The 23,727-nt window shown below is 45.8% G+C and overlaps 1 long non-coding RNA gene across 2 annotated transcripts in view; it reads left to right on the top strand.

Annotated features, from left to right (window-relative positions):
- Positions 1 to 23,727, top strand: part of LOC138672186 (uncharacterized) — a 180,775-nt gene that overhangs the window by 31,186 nt on the left and 125,862 nt on the right. The gene's annotated exons all lie outside the window — the stretch shown is intronic.

A 23,727-nucleotide genomic window follows, 5' to 3' on the forward strand; every position in this document is an offset into this window, starting at 1 on the left:
GATCAATGGAGGGAACCATAGGCGCCACGTATCTCCGCAATCTCGTCATAGGAACATGACGAGATGACAACCAAACCAAATCCCCAACACGAAGTCAGGGACCAACACAGCGCCGGCGGTTAGCGAAACGTTGAGCCTTCTCCTGGGACAATGTCAAATTGTCTACCACATGAGTCCAAATCTGCTGCAACCTGTCCACCACCGTATCCACACCAGGACAGTCCGAAGGCTCAACCTGCCCTGAAGAGAAACGAGGATGGAAACCAGAATTACAGAAAAAAGGCGAAACCAAAGTAGCCGAGCTGGCCCGATTATTAAGGGCGAACTCAGCCAAAGGCAAGAAGGACACCCAATCATCCTGATCAGCAGAAACAAAGCATCTTAGATATGTTTCCAAAGTCTGATTAGTTCGTTTGGTTTGGCCATTTGTCTGAGGATGGAAAGCATAAGAAAAAGACAAATCAATGCCCATCTTAGCACAAAAGGACCGCCAAAACCTCGAAACAAACTGGGAACCTCTGTCCGAGACGATGTTCTCCGGAATGCCATGCAAATGAACCACATGCTGGAAAAACAATGGCACCAAATCAGAGGAGGAAGGCAATTTAGACAAGGGTACCAAATGGACCATCTTAGAGAAGCGATCACAAACCACCCAAATGATCGACATCCTTTGAGAGACAGGGAGCTCTGAAATAAAATCCATGGAAATATGCGTCCAGGGCCTCTTCGAGACCGGCAAGGGCAAAAGCAACTCACTGGCACGAGAACAGCAGGGCTTAGCCCGAGCACAAGTCCCACACGACTGCACAAAAGAATGCACATCCCGTGACAAAGAAGGCCACCAAAAGGATCTAGCCACCAAATCTCTGGTACCAAAGATTCCAGGATGACCCGCCAACACCAAACAATGAACCTCAGAGATAACTCTACTAGTCCATCTATCAGGGACAAACAGTTTCTCCGCTTGACAACGGTCAGGTCTATCAGCCTGAAACTTCTGCAGCACGCCCCGCAAATCAGGGGAGATGGCAGACAAAATTACCCCCTCTTTGAGAATACCCGCCGGCTCAGGAACACCCGGAGAGTCAGGCACAAAACTCCTTGACAGGGCATCAGCCTTCACATTCTTAGAGCCCGGAAGGTACGAAACCACAAAATCAAAATGGGAGAAAAACAGCAACCATCGAGCCTGTCTAGGATTCAACCGTTTGGCAGACTCGAGATAAGTCAAATTCTTGTGATCCGTCAAGACCACCACGCAATGCTTGGCTCCTTCAAGCCAATGTCGCCACTCCTCGAATGCCCACTTCATGGCCAACAACTCTCGATTGCCAACATCATAATTGCTCAGCAGGCGAGAATTTTCTAGAAAAGAAGGCACATGGTTTCATCACCGAGCCATCAGAACTTCTTTGCGACAAAACAACCCCTGCTCCAATCTCAGAAGCATCAACCTCGACCTGAAACGGGAGCGAAACATCTGGCTGGCACAACACAGGGGCAGAAGAAAAATGACGCTTCAACTCCTGAAAAGCCTCTACAGCCGCAGAGGACCAATTGACCACATTAACACCTTTCTTGGTCAAATCAGTCAACGGTTTAGCAACACTAGAAAAATTAGCGATGAAGCGACGGTAAAAATTAGCAAAGCCCAGGAACTTCTGCAGGCTCTTCACAGATGTCGGCTGAGTCCAATCATAAATGGCCTGAACTTTAACAGGGTCCATCTCGATAGTAGAAGGGGAAAGAATGAAACCCAAAAATGAAACCTTCTGAACCCCAAAGAGACATTTTGACCCCTTCACAAACAAGGAATTCGCATGAAGGACCTGGAACACCATTCTGACCTGCTTCACATGAGACTCCCAATCATCCGAAAAGACCAAAATATCATCCAAATATACAATCATGAATCTATCCAGGTACTCTTGGAAGATGTCATGCATAAAGGACTGAAACACAGATGGAGCATTAGAAAGCCCGAATGGCATAACCAGGTACTCAAAATGGCCCTCGGGCGTATTAAATGCTGTTTTCCATTCATCGCCCTGTTTAATTCGCACAAGATTATGCGCCCCTCGAAGATCTATCTTGGTGAACCAACTAGCCCCCTTTATCCGAGCAAACATATCAGACAGCAGCGGCAAAGGGTACTGAAATTTGACTGTGATCTTATTAAGAAGGTGGTAATCAATACAAGGTCTCAAAGAGCCATCCTTCTTGGCCACAAAAAAAACCCCTGCTCCCAACGGTGATGATGACGGGCGTATATGACCTTTCTCCAAGGATTCCTTTATATAACTCCGCATAGCGGCGTGCTCTGGCACAGATAAATTAAACAGTCGGCCCTTAGGAAACTTACTACCAGGAATCAAATTAATAGCACAATCGCAATCCCTATGAGGAGGTAAGGCACCGGATTTGGGCTCTTCAAATACATCCCGGTAATCTGACAAAAACTCAGGGACTTCAGAAGGAGTGGAAGGCGAAATTGACAGCAATGGAACATCACCATGTACCCCCTGACAACCCCAGCCGGACACAGACATAGATTTCCAATCCAATACTGGATTATGGACCTGTAGCCATGGCAACCCCAAAACGACCACATCATGCAGATTATGCAACACCAAAAAGCGAATATCCTCCTGATGTGCAGGAGCCATGCACATGGTCAATTGAGTCCAGTACTGAGGCTTATTCTTGGCCAAAGGCGTAGCATCAATTCCTCTCAATGGAATAGGATACTGCAAGGGCTCCAAGAAAAAACCACAGCGCCTGGCAAACTCCAAGTCCATCAAATTCAGGGCAGCGCCTGAATCCACAAATGCCATTACAGAATAGGACGACAGAGAGCAAATCAGAGTAACGGACAAAAGAAATTTAGACTGTACCGTACTAATAGTGGCAGACCTAGCGAACCGCTTAGTGCGCTTAGGACAATCAAAGATAGCATGAGTGGAATCACCACAGTAGAAACACAGCCCATTCCGACGTCTGTGTTCTTGCCGTTCAGCTCTAGTCAAAGTCCTATCACACTGCATAGGCTCAGGCCTATGCTCAGAGAATACCGCCAAATGGTGCACAGCTTTGCGCTCATGCAAGCGCCGATCGATCTGAATGGCCAAGGACATAGACTCATTCAGACCAGCAGGCGTGGGAAATCCCACCATGACATCCCCAAGGGCTTCAGAAAGACCCTTTCTGAAAATTGCCGCCAGGGCACACTCATTCCACTGAGTAAGCACAGACCACTTTCTAAACATCTGACAGTACACCTCCGCTTCATCCTGACCCTGACACAAAGCCAGCAAGATTTTCTCTGCCTGATCCACTGAATTTGGTTCATCATAAAGCAATCCAAGCGCCAGAAAAAATGCATCTACATCACGCAATGCAGGATCTCCTGGCGCAAGGGAAAATGCCCAGTCTTGAGGGTCACCACGCAACAAAGAAATAATGATTTTTACCTGTTGAACGGGGTCACCAGAGGAGCGGGGTTTCAAAGCTTGAAACAGTTTACAATTATTTTTGAAATTCAGGAACTTAGATCTATCCCCAGAAAACAAATCAGGAATTTGAATTCTAGGCTCTTACATTGGATTCTGAACCAAAAAATCTTGAATGTTTTGTACCCTTGCAGTGAGATGATCCACACAAGAGGACAGACCTTGAATGTCCATATCTACACCTGTGTCCTGAACCACCCAGAGGCTTAGGGGAAAAGAAAGACAAAAAACACTGCAGAGAAAAAAAAATGGTCTCAGAACTTCTCTTATCCCTCTATTGAGATGCATTAATACTTTGGGCCACCTGTACTGTTATGGACCTGGTGGTTAGGAGCACCCGGAACAACCTGATGGATAAACTCACACAGGACAAGCTCTGGGAAGTGGGAGCTCTGCCAACCGCAACCCCTAATCCTATCACACAACAAGAAATAGCCGTGGAGCGTACCTAACACGATCTAGACGCCTCTTCACAGCGTAAGAGCTAACTAGCCCTAAAGATAGAAAATAAAGCCTACCTTGCCTCAGAGAAATTCCCCAAAGGAAAAGGCAGCCCCCCACATATATTGACTGTGAGATAAGATGAAAGTCACAAACACAGAAATGAAACAGGTTTTAGCAAAGGGATGCCAGACTTACTAAACAGACTGAGGATAGGAACGGTATCTTTGCGGTCAGCACAAAACCCTACAAAAAGACCACGCAGAGTGTGCAAAAAGACCTCCGCACTGACTCACGGTGCGGAGGTGCCACTCTGCATCCCAGAGCTTCCAGCTAGCAGGGCAAGATCATGATAGCCAGCTGGACAAGGAAACAATGAACAAATAAATAACTAGCAGGGACTTAGCTTTTTTTCCCCTGATGAACCCCCGTAAAAATGTCCAGGTTAATGGAGGTATTCTGCAGTGGCAGACATAACCTCATTCAGCAGCGTCCTCCATGTGAGGATAAGACCTTATCCTCACATGGAGGACGCTGCTGAATGAGGTTATGTCTGCCACTGCAGAATACCTCCATTAAGCTGGACATTTTTTCCCCTGATGAACCCCCGTAACGGGGAGGGAAACGCGTTGGGAAGAGAAGTAGGATACACTATCCAGGGTGGTTATACTAACTAAAGGGCTTCACTAAGTAGGCTCAAACTTGGGGACTGCCCTTGTTAGGGCGGGAGTCTTATACACGGGGCACGACAGGGAAGATAGCTTTAAACCCTTCCCTCCCCATTTATTTCCCCCCCCCCTTATCGGAAAAGGTCTATTGGTCTCCGTCCCACGCCGTGCTCTCAATAAGCACAAGAATCTATAACAAGAAGAGAGACAGCGATTGGGTGAGATCATGCCAATTTTCTTGTCTAGTGCACGGTTAAACATGAGCACCAAATTGTTTTTAAAGTAAACACATTTTTAGAGGTATACATATTAAATGCTAAGTTTTAGAGTCTAGTGGCTGGCTTTGCTGGGTTGTTTGCACCATTAATTTCCACAGCAACCTGCAGATTTCATCATCATCATCATCATCATCATCATCATCATCATCTCCATTGGGGTTCACAATCTAAATTGCCTACCAGTGCAACCTTCATGCAAATGTTGTTCTTGGTGGAATTTGAACCCCAGAACTGCAATGTGTCACTTATAAAACATTGTAAACACTGTAAAAAGAATAAATTTTCATGAAAACTGTTTTTCCCATCCATCCAAAAACATATATGTGTCCCAATATGGCACTATTAAAGTATATCTCATCCCACAGAAAAATCCATCATATGACTATGTTGAATGAAAAATTGATCAGCTATGGCTCTTGAAAACACAATAAAAATGCTATGTCTTTAAAAGATTAATAAACAAACTTTTTACAGAAATATTGACTCATACCATCAAGATAATCTGGATACTTAAAGGATACATTTACCATTAAATAGTTACATCAAATTCAGACAAATATTGTATGTCTGTGGTATGCTTATTTGATCATTTCATGTATGTTGCAACTGATACTGGCAAAGTAGTACTTGTAATTATTTTCCTTTATTGTGAACACAAGCAATGATTGCAATAAGTATATACATTGTTCAAAAGAAGTACAATATTAGAAAAAAGACAATAATTTGCCAGTTTGATTCACCAGTTACTGATCAAACTTTTAGCAAGAAAAACTGCTCCAAGCCCTGTCCAATGCTTAAATGTGGCATAGTTTTAGGACCACACTATTAGCACAAAGAATTTATATTGTTAAATATGGACTCCTGGCTGGAGCACAATACCAGCCCAAAATAATTAAAAGGTTAAATGTGGCCTGCTTTATGTAGCACGGAAGTAAAGAAGAAATGTGATTTTTTTTTTACTGTGAATGAGCCTTTGATACAGCAGAATCTCAGCACAAGAGAATTATAACCTCAGATGCAGTCAACTTTTTGGAGTACGATAGAAACAGAACAAATTAATATTTTATCATGTGTACCCCTGTATGGAGAACAATATCTGCTCCAAAAAATGAAATTATGAAATGTAGCCTGCTTTAGGTAGCATGATATTTAGAAAACCAATTTCGATTTTATCATGTGTACCCCTGTATGGAGAACAATATCAGCACCCAAACAATTTCAAACTGAGATCTCCTCTACTGTATCACATTAGTATCAGAAGAAAGCATTTTTTTCCGTGAGGAACCAAGAAGTATCGTTTCTCCTTGTGGAGAGTGACATGTTAAGCATGTCGAGATGAGGAGACTTAAAGCCGCAATGCTCCTCTGGGAAATATGCAAATTGTCTCTTCAGAGAGGAAGAGGACTAGAACTCTAGTGCCACCTACTGTAACTAGCAATCCTAATAGTCAATGTTGATCCTTTAACGAGCCTTTTCACATGACTTAGGATAAAAACCAAACCCAAATTTCAATTTGCAGACACTGTGTTCCGGGTACCTCACCTCGTCAGTGCAAAGTGGAGGTTTGGTTTGGCTGAGTGAGATGAAATTCGGTGAAGATGAAGTTTATTTCTCTTACTCTGCAACAGCTCTGCACACAGATGAAATTCACCGCCACTAAATGACCAAATGTGCTGTGCACGTTTAGCAGCAAACAAAAATATTTGTTGTTTACTCTGCAACAGCTCTGTACAAAGATGAATTTCACCACCACAAAACCAGAAGGTAGGATATGGCATGCTGTATTACATTTGTAACAGAAAAAAAATACTTTTTTTCACTCTGCCACAGCTCTGCACCAAGATGAATTTCACCACCACCAAATAACAAGCTGTGACATGGCGTGCTGAATCACGTTAGCAATTGAAAAAATATTTTTTTTACTCTGCAACAGCTCTGCACAAAGATGAATCTCACTGCCACTAAATGCCAAGGTGAGATGATGTGTTGAATCAGGTTATCAACTGAAGAAAATAGATTTTTTTACTCTGCAACAGCTATGCACACAGATGAATTTCTCTGCCACTAAATGACAAGGTGGGATATGGTGTGCTGTATCACATTTAGCAACAGAAAACAATAGGTTTTTTTACTCTGCAACCGTTCTGCATAAAGATGAATTTGGAAAAGCATGCATGCCTGCGTCTTCATGACCTTGAACGTACAGCTACGTCCAAGACAGTGTCCTTGTATTTGATTCAGGCTTCGGCATTGAGCCCACATCTTTCCCTGCACATGATGGCTGATCTGTTCATTTGTCATGTACTTCTAACAGCCACGGGTGGATCCATGATCCAACAGTGGCTGTTAACAAGTTAAATGCTGCCGCCAATCTCTGACAGTGGCATTTAACATGATTGAGTTGGATGTATGTCATAAGATACCCCAATCAGCGCCCCTGTCATTTAATCGCGGGACGCCGATGGGTTGTCATGACAGCTGGGGCCTGCTTCAGACCCCCATGCCTGTCATTGTAAATCATTGTGACCAGCGTTCATAGGAGGTCAGGATTTATGCTACACATAGCAGGGCTGAATCCCTGCTATGTGTAGCACAGGCAATAAGATGATCGGATCTTCAAGTCACCTAAGGAGACTATTGAAGCAAGTAAAAAGTAAGAAAAAAATGTTTTAAAAAATATTCAAAATAAAACAATTAAAAAGCATACAGATATTTGGTATTGCGGTGTTCAGAATAGCCTGATCTACCAAAAATATAAAGTACCGTATTTTTCGGACTATAAGATGCACAGACCATAAGACGCACCTAGGTTTTAAAGGAGGAAATTAGGAAAAAAAATTGAAGCAAAAAAATTGTCAATTCTGTACTGTAATATCCCCTATCCTGGCATACAGTGTGTCCGTAAAGTCATGGTGCACTTTTGGTGCCCTTTCTCTGGCCCAATCAAATCAAACATGTTCATGAGGAGAGATAACAAGAACCAATCAAACAACACAAACTCATTTAAGCTGTTGCTGAGCCCCCAGTCAGATTAATCCCTGATAATCTGAACTCTGATTAATACACTACCAGGTCTGTGACATCATGCAACCACAAGCTTATGCCAGCTGTGTGGTTTTCTATGCCAGTCGAGATGTGGACAGTACAGAGGAAAGTTCAGTGTGTTCTGTGAGATCGACAATGATGCAAGATTTTTGCTGAAGATTGTGTTTAGCGATGAGGCGACCCTCCATATCTGTGCACATGTTCATCGCCATAACGTCTGAATATGGGCTCCTGAACATCCTCATGCCTATGTTGAGTACAAATGTAACACCCCTAAAGTGAACGTGTGGTGTGGCCTGATGCATGATAAGGTGATAGGCCCATTTTTTTTGCGGAGCAGTCTCTGACGGCAAACACGTATCTTGACATGTTGGAATTGCAGTACCACAATTTCCAGAAGGTGTCATCTTTCAACAGGACGGTACTCCTCCACACTATGCCACCATTGTTTGTGAGTTTCTGGATAGAACATTCCCCCGGCAGTGGATAGGCAGGGGTTCTGTCAAGCCATGGCCACCACGATCCCTGGATCTGGCACCCTTAGACTTTTACTCTTGGGGTTACGTGAAGCAACATGTGTACATTGAACGTATCAATGACATTAATCACTTAAAACAGAGAATCACAGACGTTTGTAACGCCCACAGGGTGGGACAAGGTATAGTGGACTCACTAGACCACTGATGGTGCAGTGGCGGCTGTATACCCGATACTCAAAAGACAGGAGAGTGGATCTCATAAACCAAAAGCTATTTATTAACAAAGTAAAAACAAAAAGGAAAACTGAGTCAGAGGGAAAGAACCTCTGGATCATAACACTGTACCACGTAGTGGAGCACCGGGCTAGGTGTACCCCTATACAGGGATTCCCCCGTCACAACACCAGGTGGCCTGAATGCCACGAAACCAGGACCAGAGGATGACCCGTACTGACAATCTAGCAACACAGTAGAATACTTGGGCCTGCTGGTGGAGAGAATCCCAGGAGCTCCATGAAGTCCAGAAAGGTTGATCCCACCGGTAGCTGGGTCAGGAGGGTTTCGTGAGAAGAGGCAAGACAACTTGGAGTGGGAACCAGAGAGACCAGAGGAGTTCAGGATGGGAATCACCAGAAGAGGACTCTGTGACAATAGAGGTATCATTAAGGTGCAGAGCACAGCAGAGTGTGGCCTGAAGCTGGGGCAACTATCCAGAGAATGAACACGTTGCCCAGGCACCTCCCATAAGGGGAGGGTGCTTTTTATGCACAGAGCATCATGACACAGACAGCCCTAATAGCGAACAGGTGTCCTGCTGTTTTAAGTATGTGCAGGAAGCGGGGCGTGGCTCCAAAGAGCATTTCCAGGATACCTGCCAAGAGGATGCAGGTTCTTAGCAGAGAAAGGACCCGCTGAACGTCTGGAGCCATGGACAGGGTGAGCAAAGCTGTGTAATAGGCGCCAGCCTCCCTGCGCAGTGGAGACCGGACCTGCGGCTGATGGCATGACAGTACCCCCCCTTACGCCCCCCTTTCTTCAAACCTGCCAGGAACCTTCTAAGAAGAACCGGGGCATTAATGTTCTCCACAGGCTCCCAGGATCTCTCTTCAGGACTGTATCCCTTCCAGTCAACCGGAAAGAGTGACCTGCCCCCTCTTTTCTTCATGGCCAGGATGTCCTTCACTTCATAGACGTCCTCGGAACTGACAGGAGAAGGAAAATTACCTGGATCCTGGGTGAAGCGACTGAGAACAACTGGTTTCAGCAGGGATACATAGAAGAAGTTATGGATCCGTAAGGAGACAGGCAATTTCAAACGATAGCACACATCGTTGATCCGGTGGAGTACTTCAAAGGGACCGATGAAACGAGGAGCCAGCTTATAAGAAGGGACTTTAAGACGGATGTGCCTGTAAGATAGCCATACCTTATCTCCGGGTTGGAAAGATGGAGCATCCAGACGTCTCTTATCCGCATTTTCCTTGGTTCGAACGGATGCCTGCTCCAGTGAGGTCCTCGTCTCAGTCCAGACTTTTGTGAAGTCCTTGGCCAGGAACTCAGCTGCAGGATTGCTGGAAGCAAGAGGCAATGGAGTCGGAATCTTAGGATGCTGTCCATAAACAATGAAAAATGGGGAGTTAGAGGAGGACTCACCGACATGATTATTGTAGGAAAACCCAGCCCATGGCAGCAGGTCAGCCCAGTCGCTGTGGTGATCATTCACGAAGTGTCGCAGATAGTTGGTGAGGACTTTATTCACTCTCTCCACTTGGCCATTAGATTGTGGGTGATAGGCCGAGGAGAAGTCCAGGGTGACATCCAACAGTATACAGAGGGACCACCAGAATCGGGAAATGAATTGGACTCCTCTGTCGGAAACAATGTGGAGTGCAAGTCCGTGAAGCCGAAGGACATGCTGAATGAAGAGCTCTGCGAGTTTAGGAGCGGAAGGAAGACCAGACAGTGGAGTGAAATGTCCCATCTTGGAGAACCGGTCCACAACAACCCAGATTACTGTACAACCAGATGATGCTGGCAGATCAGTGATGAAATCCATGGCAATGTGTTGCCAGGGAGCCGACGGAATCGAGAGCGGGAGGAGGTTACCGGCTGGCAGTTTTTTGGGTGTTTTATTACGAGCACAGGAGGGACAGGCTGCAACAAAGTTCAGAACATCTTGGCGCAAGGTGGACCACCAGTAGTGTCGAGATATTAGTTGTAACGTCTTCTTCTGACCGGCGTGTCCAGCAAGCTTAGAAGAATGACCCCAGCGAAGAACTCGCTTCTTGTCCCTTTCAGTTACAAGGGTCTTTCCAGGAGGGAGCTGCGACAGCCTGACTGGAGCCACCGTGATCATCTTGGATGGTTCAATGATATGCTGAAGCTCCTCTTCATGGTCATCTGACAAGAAGGACCTGGAAAGCACATCGGCTTTGATATTCTTCTCTGCAGGATGGAAATGGAGAGAGAAATTGAACCGAGCAAAGAATAATGACCAACGAGCTTGGCGAGGATTGAGTCTTTGAGCAGACTGAAGATAGAACAGATTCTTATGATCAGTGTAAATGATGACAGGATGAACTGCGCCTTCAAGCAGATATCGCCATTCCTCTAAGGCTAGCTTAATTGCTAGTAACTCTCTATCGCCAATTGAGTAGTTACGTTCACAGGGTGAAAATGCCTCGGAGAAGAAACCACAGGTCACCATCTTACCGGTAGGCAGTTTTTGTGTGAGGACTGCTCCAGCTCCGGATGACGAAGCGTCCACCTCAAGGAAAAACTGTTTGTTGATCATAGGCCTATGAAGAGCTGGTGCGGTTGAGAAGGCTTGCTTGAGGGAGGCGAAAGCTGATTCGGCCTCAGGAGTCCAATCCTTAGGTTTGGCATCTTTACAAGTCAGGGCGGTGAGTGGTCTTACCAGAGAAGAGAATTGGGGAATGAATTGCCGATAGTATTTGGCGAATCCTAGTAACCGCTGAATGGCCTTGATTCCCTCAGGTTGGGGCCACTTTAACACGGCAGAGACCTTCTCAGGATCCATCTCCAGACCTGTATCGGAAATAATATAGCCAAGAAAGGGTAAGGACCTCCGTTCAAACAGACATTTTTCAAACTTCGCGTAGAGACGATTCTCCCTCAATCTTTGGAGAACGAGACAAACATTCCTCCTGTGAGTTGGTAAGTCGGGAGAACACACTAGGATGTCATCTAGATTTACCACTACACAAACATAGAGCAGGTCACAGAACACATCATTGACAAACTCCTGCAAGACGGAGGGTGCATTGCTTAACCCGAAAGGCATGACCCGATATTCATAGTGACCATCTCGCGTGTTGAAGGCGGTTTTCCACTCATCCCCGGATCGTATCCTGACGAGGTTGTAAGCCCCACGGAGATCCAACTTGGTGAAAATCCTAGAACCTCGAAGCCGATCAAAGAGCTCGGGAATTAAGGGAAGAGGGTATCTGTTCTTTACCGTTATTAGGTTGAGACCACTGTAGTCGATACACGGGCGAAGAGACCCATCTTTCTTCTTGACGAAGAAGAACCCAGCTCCAGCTGGGGAGGAGAACTTCTGGATAAACCCTCGAGCCAAATTCTCCTTGATGTAATCGGACATGGCTTGAGTCTCAGTGGGAGAAAGAGGGTAGATCCTACCTCAAGGCGGAGTAGATCCAGGGATTAGATCGATGGGGCAATCGTAAGGCCTGTGAGGCGGAAGTGTCTCGGCTTCCCTCTTGTTGAATACATCTGGAAAGGACCAGTAGGCAGAAGGTAACCTGGGTAAAGCTGTAGGAGGCCGCGGGGTAGAAACAGGCCGTACTGGTTTGAGGCAGTGTTCGTGGCAAGACTGACCCCATCGAAGGACATCTCCAGACCGCCAATCCAGGACAGGTTCATGGAGGCGTAGCCACGGAAGACCTAGAAGGAATGGTGCAGAAAGATTCGGTAACACATAGAAGGTAATTTTCTCTCTGTGGAGTGCCCCAATTAGAAGCTCCACCTCTTCGGTGATACCGATAATGGCATCTTTCAGGGGTCTACCATCTATGGAGGCGATGCGCCAGGACCACTGCAGTGGAACAATTGGAATCCCGAACCGCCTGGCCACAGGTTGCTGGATGAAATTTCCACCAGACCCAGAGTCCAGATAGGCCGTCTCGGAGAACCGCACCTTCCCGAAGATCACCTGTATGGATATGGTTAGCGAGAGAGAAGAGTCATTCTCACCAAGGGAGGTCTCCTTTACCTGTCCTAGGCGGAAGAGTTTTTCTGACTTCTCAGTTCCACTGCATTGACCGGAAGTGGAGCGTCCACCATAACGATATGGATTCCTAGTGAGAATCTCCTGCTGATTCCTCTTCACCTTTACGCAGTCACGCTCCATGGGCTCATCCTCAAAGACCGGAGCAGGACAAGGTGGAAACCTAGGTTTCGGTGAAGAAGACGCTGGATGAGGAAATTGCCTCTCTCTGGAATGCTGCTGAAGACGCAGGTCAATCTGAATGGCGAGGGATATGAGATCATCCAGGGTCTTGGGTAGGTCCCTGCTTGCCAATTCATTCTTGATTCTTCCAGATAACCCTCGCCGGATGACTCCGACCAGGGGCTTATTGGTCCACTGGAGTTCCGAAGCCAAGGTGTGGAAACGGATGGCATACTGACCGACAGAGAGAGAGCCCTGTTGCAAATTGAAGAGAGACTCCATGGCAGATGTGACATGACCAGGCTCATCAAATATCTTGCGGAACATGTCCAAGAATACCTGCAGATCAGACACGATGGGGTCATTCCACTCCATTAGGGGGTTGAACCAAGCTAAAGCCTCTCCCTCCAGATGAGATGCAAGGAAAGCCACCTTGGCCATGTCTGTCTGAAAATGCTGAGGCAAAAAATGAAAATGCAGCAAGCATAGGTTGAGAAATCCTCTGCACAACTTGGGGTCACCATAGTAACGAGGAGGCTTGCAGAGATGAGGACAGGGTCTCATGGTGGGCTCAACCGTCGGATGCTGTACCTTAGTTAACTGGTCATCCACAGAGGTCAAGAAGTCCAACAAACGGGTCTGCGTCTCATGTTGGCGATTGAATTCCAGGCTGAGCTCTGCTAGCTGGGTCACGTTAGTGGACTCGGCAGCCTGTAGAGTAGATAAGCGGGTATCCAGAGTTTGCATGAAGGCAACTAGCTGATCTTGGCTTTGACAAAGCGTAGCTAGCTCTCTCTGGACTGAGAATCGGGTATCAGTGGAGTCCATGGCCTGGGCAAACTGTAACGCCCACAGGGTGGGACAAGGTATAGTGGACTCACTAGACCACTGATGGTGCAGTGGCGGCTGTATACCCGATACTCAAAAGACAGGAGAGTAGATCTCATAAACCAAAAGCTATTTATTAACAAAGTAAAAAGGAAAACTGAGTCAGAGGGAAAGAACCTCTGGATCATAACACTGTACCATGTAGTGGAGCACCGGGTTAGGTGTACCCCTATACAGGGATTCCCCCGTCACAACACAACGGGGGCCTGAATGCCACGAAACCAGGACCAGAGGGCGACCCGTACTGACAATCTAGCAACACAGTAGAATACTTGGGCCTGCTGGTGGAGAGAATCCCAGGAGCTTCATGAAGTCCAGAAAGGTTGATCCCACCGGTTAGCTGGGTCAGGAGGGTTCCGTGAGAAGAGGCAGGACAACTTGAAGTAGGAACCGGAGAGACCAGAGGAGTCCAGGATGGGAATCGCCAGAAGAGGACTCTGTGAAAATAGAGGTAACATTACGGTCCAGAGCACAGCAGAGTGTGGCCTGAAGCTGGGGCAACTATCCAGAGAATGAACACGTTGCCCAGGCACCTCCCATAAAGGGAGGGTGCTTTTTATGCACAGAGCATCAGGACACAGACAGCCCTAATAGCGAACAGGTGTCCTGCTGTTTTAAGTATGTGCAGGAAGCGGGGCTCGGCTCCTAAGAGCATTTCTAGGATACCTGCCAAGAGGATGCAGGTTCTTAGCAGAGAAAGGAGCCACTGAACGTCTGGAGCCATGGACAGGGTGAGCAAAGCTGTGTAATAGGCACCGGCCTCGCTGCGCAGCGGAGACCGGACCTGCGGCTGAGGGCATGACAACGTTATTCACTCTGTTACACCACACGTCCTTACCCGTGTGTGGCAAGAACTTTACTATTGTTTAGATGTGTGTAGGGCAACAAATGGAGCCCTCATCGAACAGCACTGAATATGTATGAAACTGGGAGAGTTTTTCTTTTATTTGGAGCAGATTTAACATTTCTATTGTCTTTTGTTGCTTTCTAGTGACTGGTCAAAAGTGCACCATGATTTTTATGGACACACTGTATATGATCCCCTCATCCCCATTCTGATACACATGGCCCCTCATCCCTATCCTGGTATGCATGGCTCCCCCATCCCCATACTAGTGTGCATGACCCCATCCTTATCCTGGTATGCTTGGCACCATCCCGTTCCTGGTATGCACGACCCCATTCCAATCCTGGTATGATTGGCCCCATCACGGTCCTTGTTCGATTGGTCCCATCCTTATTCTGGTATAATTTTCCCCATCCCGTTCCTGGTATGATTGGCCCCATCCTTTTTCTTTTATAATTGGCCCCATACCATTCCTGGTATGATTGGTCCCATCCTTTTTCTTTTATAATTAACCCCATCCCATTCCTGGTATAATTGACCCCATCCTTTTACTGGTATAAATGGCCCCATCCCATTCCTGGTATGATTGTTCCCATCCTTTTTCTTTTTTAATTGGCCCCATCCTGTTCCTGGTATGCATGGCTCCATCAGGAAAGATAAAAAACCCTGAAACCATTACACTCACCTTCACGGTGCTCCCTCGCAGCGTCCTGCTCCGGTGCCAGCAGCTGCTTAGTGCTTGTAAGCAGCGCATGGCAGGAATGTCATGCGCTGCTCACAAGAAGAGCAGAGCTGCCAGAATACTCACCGGGACCGTTCATAGCATAGAGTGGTGAGTATCCATTCCTATTCAGTAGCGCACAGTGTCAGCTGCTGGCTTCCTGCTGTGGCTGGTGGTCACATGTGCCAATACTTAAGAGAAATTACAAGCATTAAGCAGCTGCTGGCACCGGAGCAGGACGCTGTGAGGGAGCGCCGTGTAGGTGAGTGAAATGTTTATTTTTTATTTTTCTTGATGGGGCCATGCATACCAGGAACGGGATGGGGACAATTACTAAAGAAAAAGGATGGGACCAATCATACCAGGAACGGGATGGGGCCATTTATACCAGGATGCCAGAAAAATGAATATGCATTGCCCTCCATGCCCATGGGCGTGGAATGCAGTGCATATTCATTTATCTTGAGCAGCGGACACATGAATTAGCCAGAGCCGCCGTCTCCAGCCTAGTGTGACCCGATGCTCCGCCGAAACGGCTCCCTCACCTCCCCAACAGAGCCAGAGCCCATATATCTGGACTATAAGATGCACCCCCCCATTTTCCTCCACATTTTGGGAGGAAAAAAGTGGGTCTTATAGTCCAAAAAATACAGTAAATTAATCTGATCGATAAACAGAGAAACGAGTTAAAAAATCAAAAAGTCAGAATTCCTTTTTCTTGGTCCCAGCAGCATTACAATAAAATGCAAAGACAGGCGATCAAAACATCGTATCTACCCCAATCAAATAAATAACAACGTCATCTCAGTCTGCAAAAAAATAAACTCTCACCTAGCCCCAGATAACGAAAAAATCGATACGCTATGGGTCTCGGAAAATGACAACATGCCTTTTTTCTTACAAACTTTGTTTTTTTTTCATCACTTAAATAAAAAAAGAACCTATACATGTTTGGTATCTGTATACTCATAATGACCTGGAGAATCATAATAGCAGGTCAGTTTTAGCATTTATTTAACATGTTAAATAAATAAAAACCAAACAATTGTAGAATTGCAATTTTTCTAGTATAGTATATGATAGAATTAATGGTGTCACTCAAAATAACAACTAGTCTAGCAAAAAACAAGACCACATATGGCCTTATTGACTGAAAAATAAAAAAGTTATGGTTCTGAGAAGGGGAGCAAAAAACAAAAAACGCAAAAACGGTAAATTACAAGGTGGTGAAGGGGTTAAAGAAATCCACAGGCAGCATGTATCAGTTGCTAGTTCCATGATTTCAGCCATATATGTTTAACTCTGAAATGCTGCAATGCTTTAGATAAAAAAAAAATAATTTAATTATTTCTGGGGAATGAGCCACATGGGAGACTAGTCAGACAGGTTCCTAACAGCTTTTCCCCACCAGTTGCCATGGAGTAACAGGTTTCTCCCTGCATACGTGTATGGGGAGAGACATGTCAGTCATTGGCAGCAGGCGGGGAGAAGCTGCTGGAAACCTGCCTTTACAATTAGCCCCGCTGCCAGGATTGACAGGTCTCCAACTGTATAGACAGGCAGAGACCTGGCCCACCTGTCCGAAAAATTTCCCATGCAGCTCTTGCACTTAAAAAATATATAAGCTATAATATATAAAATCTAAAATACAACATAAAATTCAATGATATGGTTAAAAGAGTGGGACAATCCACCCGCTACCAATTTGCACCATACGGCGGATGTTCTTAAGGGGTTAAAAACCATTTCACACTTACCTTGAATGTATTCTATACTTATGAATCCCTTACTCCCCTCCTAACATCAGGATAGCTGTCATAATAAGGGCAATCCAGCAGTGAATCCTGCCCTACTTGGCCCTAAAATGCTCTGACCTGATGAGTTCACACTTACTGATATGTAGCCATATTTCACAAAATTATGGGTTAAATTATTATAGCACAAAAAAAAAGATTCAAAGATCACAAATAACATTGTAGTCAGTTGGGTAGTTATGTTGTCATCCTACACAATACAATAAGTCATTACCAGACAGCCAGTATTAGGAAAGTGGACTTTACTTCTCACTGCCAACCTGCAGTAAAACAGTTCAAACATCTCTACAAGTATATGGTTACTATACTGTAAAAACGTCTTTAAATCTAGAAAATACAGAATGAGTAGTTGTAATGTAATCTAGGCAATGTATCTGAACATAAATGCTATAGCTGTTACTATATGTAATGAAAGATGTTTCTAGAATGAAGCCTAGATAATAAAACGGTGCATTTATTGAACCATGCGCCTTTTATATTGTAAACTAGATGGTGGCCCGATTCTAATGCATCGGGTATTCTAGAATCTGTATGTAGTTTATTTATGAAGTTTTCAGAATAATGCAATTTACACACAGGATTCGGCCGGCCGGCCACGACCAATTAGCGAAGCGTGGTTCAAATTGCCACGTAGTATATTGCCCAGCCACGTAGTATATAGCACAGACACGTGGTATATTGCCCAGCCACATAATATATTGCACAACCACGTAGTATATAGCAAAGCCACGTAGTATATAGCACAGAGACGTAGTATATAACTGTTATGACCTAGTGGTCAGGACAATAATGGACCTGGTGGTTAAGAGCACACGGAATGACCTGATAGTTACTGATAATAAGGACGAGCTCTGGGACGTGGGAACTCTGCTGACCGCAATCCCTAAACCTATCAAACACACTAGAAATAACCGTGGATTGCGCCTAACGCTCCCTATGCAACTCGGCACAGCCTAAGAAACTAGCTAGCCCTGAAGATAGAAAAATAAAGCCTACCTTGCCTCAGAGAAATTCCCCAAAGGAAAAGGCAGCCCCCCACATATAATGACTGTGAGTAAAGATGAAAATTACAAACACAGAGATGAAATAGATTTAGCAAAGTGAGGCCCGACTTACTGAACAGACCGAGGATAGGAAAGGTTACTTTGCGGTCAGCACAAAAACCTACAAAAAGACTACGCAGAGGGCGCAAAAAGACCCTCCGCACCGACTCACGGTGCGGAGGCGCTCCCTCTGCGTCCCAGAGCTTCCAGCAAGCAAGACAACAAATTAAATAGCAAGCTGGACAGAAAAATAGCAAACCAAAGAAATACAAGCTGGAACTTAGCTTCTGATGGAAAGACAGGTCACAAGAACGATCCAGGAGTGAACAGACCAATACTGGAACATTGACAGGTGGCATGGAGCAAAGATCTAAGTGGAGTTAAATAGAGCAGCAGCTAACGACTTAACCTCGTCACCTGTGAAACTCAGAAACACCCACCAGAGGAAGTCCATGGACAGAACCAGCCGAAGTACCATTCATGACCACAGGAGGGAGCCTGACAACAGAATTCACAACAGTACCCCCCCTGAGGAGGGGTCACCGAACCCTCACCAGAGCCCCCAGGCCGACCAGGATGAGCCAAATGAAAGGCACGAACCAGATCGGCAGCATGAACATCAGAGGCAAAAACCCAGGAATTATCTTCCTGACCATAACTCTTCCACTTGACCAGGTACTGGAGTTTCCGTCTCGAAACACGAGAATCCAAAATCTTCTCCACCACATACTCCAACTCCCCCTCAACTAACACCGGGGCAGGAGGATCAACGGATGGAACCACAGGCGCCACGTATCTCCGCAATAACGACCTATGGAACACATTATGGATGGCAAAAGAAGCAGGAAGGGCCAAACGAAATGACACAGGATTGATAACCTCAGAAATCTTATACGGACCAATGAAACGAGGCTTAAACTTAGGAGAGGAAACCTTCATAGGAACATAACGAGACGACAACCAAACCAAATCCCCAACACGAAGTCGGGGACCCACTCAGCACCGGCGGTTAGCGAAATGTTGAGCCTTCTCCTGGGACAATGTCAAATTGTCCACCACATGAGTCCAAATCTGCTGCAACCTATCCACCACAGTATCTACACCAGGACAGTCTGAAAACTCAACCTGCCCTGAAGAGAAACGAGGATGGAAACCAGAATTGCAGAAAAACGGCGAAACCAAAGTAGCCGAGCTGGCCCGATTATTAAGGGCGAACACAGCCAACGGCAAAAAGGACACCCAATCATCCTGATCAGCAGAAACAAAGCAACTCAGATATGTTTCCAAAGTTTGATTAGTTCGTTCGGTTTGGCCATTTGTCTGAGGATGGAAAGCCGAGGAAAAAGACAAATCAATGCCCATCCTAGCACAAAAGGATCGCCAAAACCTTGAAACAAACTGTGAACCTCTGTCAGAAACGAAGTTCTCCGGGATACCATGTAAACGAACCACATGCTGGAAAAATAATGGCACCAAATCAGAGGAGGAAGGCAATTTAGACAAAGGTACCAAATGGACCATCTTAGAAAAGCGATCACAAACCACCCAAATGACCGGCATCTTTTGAGAGACGGGGAGATCCGAAATAAAATCCTTAGAAATATGCGTCCAGGGCCTCTTCGGGACCGGCAAGGGCAAAAGCAACCCACTGGCATGAGAACAGCAGGGCTTAGCCCGAGCACAAGTCCCACAGGACTGCACAAAAGAACGCACATCCCGCGACAAAGACGGCCACCAGAAGGATCTAGCCACCAAATCTCTGGTACCAAAGATTCCAGGATGCCCAGCCAACACTGAACAATGAATCTCAGAGATAACTCTACTAGTCTATCTATCAGGGACAAACAGTTTCTCCGCTGAGCAAAGGTCAGGTCTATCAGCCTGAAATTTTTGCAGCACCCGCCGCAAATCAGGGGAGATGGCAGACAAAATTACCCCCTCTGTGAGAATACCCGCCGGCTCAGGAACACCCGGAGAGTCAGGCACAAAACTCCTTGACAGGGCATCAGCCTTCACATTCTTAGAGCCCGGAAGGTACGAAACCACAAAATCAAAATGGGAGAAAAATAATGACCATCGAGCCTGTCTCGGATTCAACCGTTTGGCAGACTCAAGATAAGTCAAATTCTTGTGATCTGTCAAGACCACCACGCGATGCTTGGCTCCTTCCAGCCAATGACGCCACTCCTCGAATGCCCACTTCATGGCCAACAATTCACGATTACCAACATCATAGTTACGATCAGCAGGCGAAAACTTTCTAGAAAAGAAAGCACAAGGCTTCATCACCGAGCCCTCAGAACTTCTTTGCGACAAAACAGCCCCTGCTCCAATCTCAGAAGCATCAACCTCAACCTGAAACGGAAGCAAAACATCTGGCTGGCACAACACAGGGGCAGAAGAAAAATGATGCTTCAACTCCTGAAAAGCCTCTACAGCCGCAGAAGACCAATTGACCACATCAGCACCCTTCTTGGTCAAATCAGTCAACGGTTTAGCAACAGTAGAAAAATTAGCGATGAAGCGCCGATAAAAATTAGCAAAGCCCAGGAACTTTTGCAGGCTCTTCACAGATGTCGGCTGAGTCCAATCGTAAATGGCCTGGACTTTAACAGGGTCCATCTCGATAGTAGAAGGGGAAAAAATGAACCCCAAAAATGAAACCTTCTGAACTCCAAAGAGACACTTTGACCCCTTCACAAACAAGGAATTCGCACGAAGGATCTGGAACACCATTCTGACCTGCTTCACATGAGACTCCCAATCATCCGAAAAGACCAAAATATCATCCAAATACACAATCAGGAATTTATCCAGGTATTCTCGGAAGATGTCATGCATAAAGGACTGAAATACTGATGGAGCATTGGAAAGCCCAAATGGCATAACCAGGTACTCAAAATGGCCCTCGGGCGTATTAAATGCTGTTTTCCATTCATCGCCTTGTTTAATACGCACAAGATTATACGCCCCTCGAAGATCTATCTTGGTGAACCAACTAGCCCCTTTAATACGAGCAAACAGATCAGACAGCAACGGCAAAGGATACTGAAATTTGACTGTAATTTTATTAAGAAGGCGGTAATCAATACAAGGTCTCAAAGAACCATCCTTCTTGGCCACAAAAAAGAACCCTGCTCCTAACGGTGATGACGACGGGCGAATATGGCCTTTCTCCAAGGATTCCTTTATATAACTCCGCATAGCGGCGTGTTGTGGCACAGATAAATTGAACAATCGGCCCTTAGGAAACTTACTACCAGGAATCAAATTAATTGCACAATCGCAATCCCTATGAGGAGGTAGGGCACTGGCTTTGGGCTCATCAAATACATCCCGATAATCCGACAAAAACTCTGGAACTTCAGAAGGAGTGGAAGACGAAATAGACAAAAATGGAACATCACCATGTACCCCCTTGCAACCCCAGCTGGACACAGACATAGATTTCCAGTCCAATACTGGATTATGAACCTGTAGCCATGGCAACCCCAAAATGACCACATCATGCAGATTATGCAACACCAGAAAGCGGATATCCTCCTGATGTGCAGGAGCCATGCACATGGTCAATTGGGTCCAGTACTGAGGGTTATTCTTGGCCAAAGGCGTAGCATCAATTCCTCTCAATGGAATAGGATACTGCAAGGGCTCCAAGAAAAAACCACAGCGCCTAGCATACTCCAAGTCCATCAAATTCAGGGCAGCGCCTGAATCCACAAATGCCATAACAGAATAGGACGACAGAGAGCAAATCAGAGTAACGGACAAAAGAAATTTAGACTGTACCGTACCAATGGTGGCAGACCTAGCGAACCGCTTAGTGCGCTTAGGACAATCGGAGATAGCATGAGTGGAATCACCACAGTAAAAACATAGCCCATTCCGACGTCTGTGTTCTTGCCGTTCAGCTCTGGTCAAAGTCCTATCACAATGCATAGGCTCAGGCCCATGCTCAGATAGTACCGCCAAATGGTGCACAGCTTTACGCTCATGCAAGCGTCGATCGATCTGAATGGCCAAGGACATAGACTCATTCAGACCAGCAGGCATGGGAAACCCCACCATGACATCCTTAAGGGCTTCAGAGAGACCCTTTCTGAAGATTGCTGCCAGGGCACATTCATTCCACTGAGTGAGCACAGACCACTTTCTAAACTTCTGACAATATATCTCCGCTTCATCCTGGCCCTGACACAGAGCCAGCAAGATTTTCTCTGCCTGATCCACTGAATTAGGTTCGTCATAAAGCAATCCAAGTGCCAGGAAAAACGCATCAACATCACGCAATGCCGGATCTCCTGGCGCAAGGGAAAATGCCCAGTCTTGAGGGTCACCACGTAACAAAGAAATAATGATCTTTACTTGTTGAACAGGGTCACCTGAGGAGCGAGGTTTCAAGGCAAGAAACAATTTACAATTATTTTTGAAATTCAAGAACTTAGATCTATCACCAAAAAACAAATCAGGAATTGGAATCCTAGGCTCTGACATCGGATTCTGAACCACAAAATCTTGAATGTTTTGTATCCTTGTAGTGAGATTATCCATCCAAGAGGACAGACCTTGAATGTCCATGTTTACACCAGTGTCCTGAACCACCCAGAGGTAAAGGGGAAAACAGAGACAAAACACACTGCAAAGAAGAAAAAAATGGTCTCAGAACTCCTCTTATCCCTCTATTGAGATGCATTAGTACTTTGGGCCACCTGTACTGTTATGACCTGGTGGTCAGGACAATAATGGACCTGGTGGTTAAGAGCACACGGAATGACCTGATAGTTACTGATAATAAGGACGAGCTCTGGGACGTGGGAACTCTGCTGACCGCAATCCCTAAACCTATCAAACACACTAGAAATAGCCGTGGATTGCGCCTAACGCTCCCTATGCAACTCGGCACAGCCTAAGAAACTAGCTAGCCCTGAAGATAGAAAAATAAAGCCTACCTTGCCTCAGAGAAATTCCCCAAAGGAAAAGGCAGCCCCCCACATATAATGACTGTGAGTAAAGATGAAAATACAAACACAGAGATGAAATAGATTTAGCAAGGTGAGGCCCGACTTACTGAACAGACCGAGGATAGGAAAGGTTACTTTGCGGTCAGCACAAAAACCTACAAAAAGACCACGCAGAGGGCGCAAAAAGACCCTCCGCACCGACTCACGGTGCGGAGGCGCTCCCTCTGCGTCCCAGAGCTTCCAGCAAGCAAGACAACAAATTAAATAGCAAGCTGGACAGAAAAATAGCAAACCAAAGAAATACAAGCTGGAACTTAGCTTCTGATGGAAAGACAGGTCACAAGAACGATCCAGGAGTGAACAGACCAATACTGGAACATTGACAGGTGGCATGGAGCAAAGATCTAAGTGGAGTTAAATAGAGCAGCAGCTAACGACTTAACCTCGTCACCTGTGAAACTCAGAAACACCCACCAGAGGAAGTCCATGGACAGAACCAGCCGAAGTACCATTCATGACCACAGGAGGGAGCCTGACAACAGAATTCACAACATATAACACTCTCCATGCAGTATATAACACCGGCCACGTAGTATATAGC

Source organism: Ranitomeya imitator, chromosome 3 (assembly GCF_032444005.1).
Source record: "Ranitomeya imitator isolate aRanImi1 chromosome 3, aRanImi1.pri, whole genome shotgun sequence".
In the NCBI taxonomy this organism is placed as follows: domain Eukaryota; kingdom Metazoa; phylum Chordata; class Amphibia; order Anura; family Dendrobatidae; genus Ranitomeya; species Ranitomeya imitator.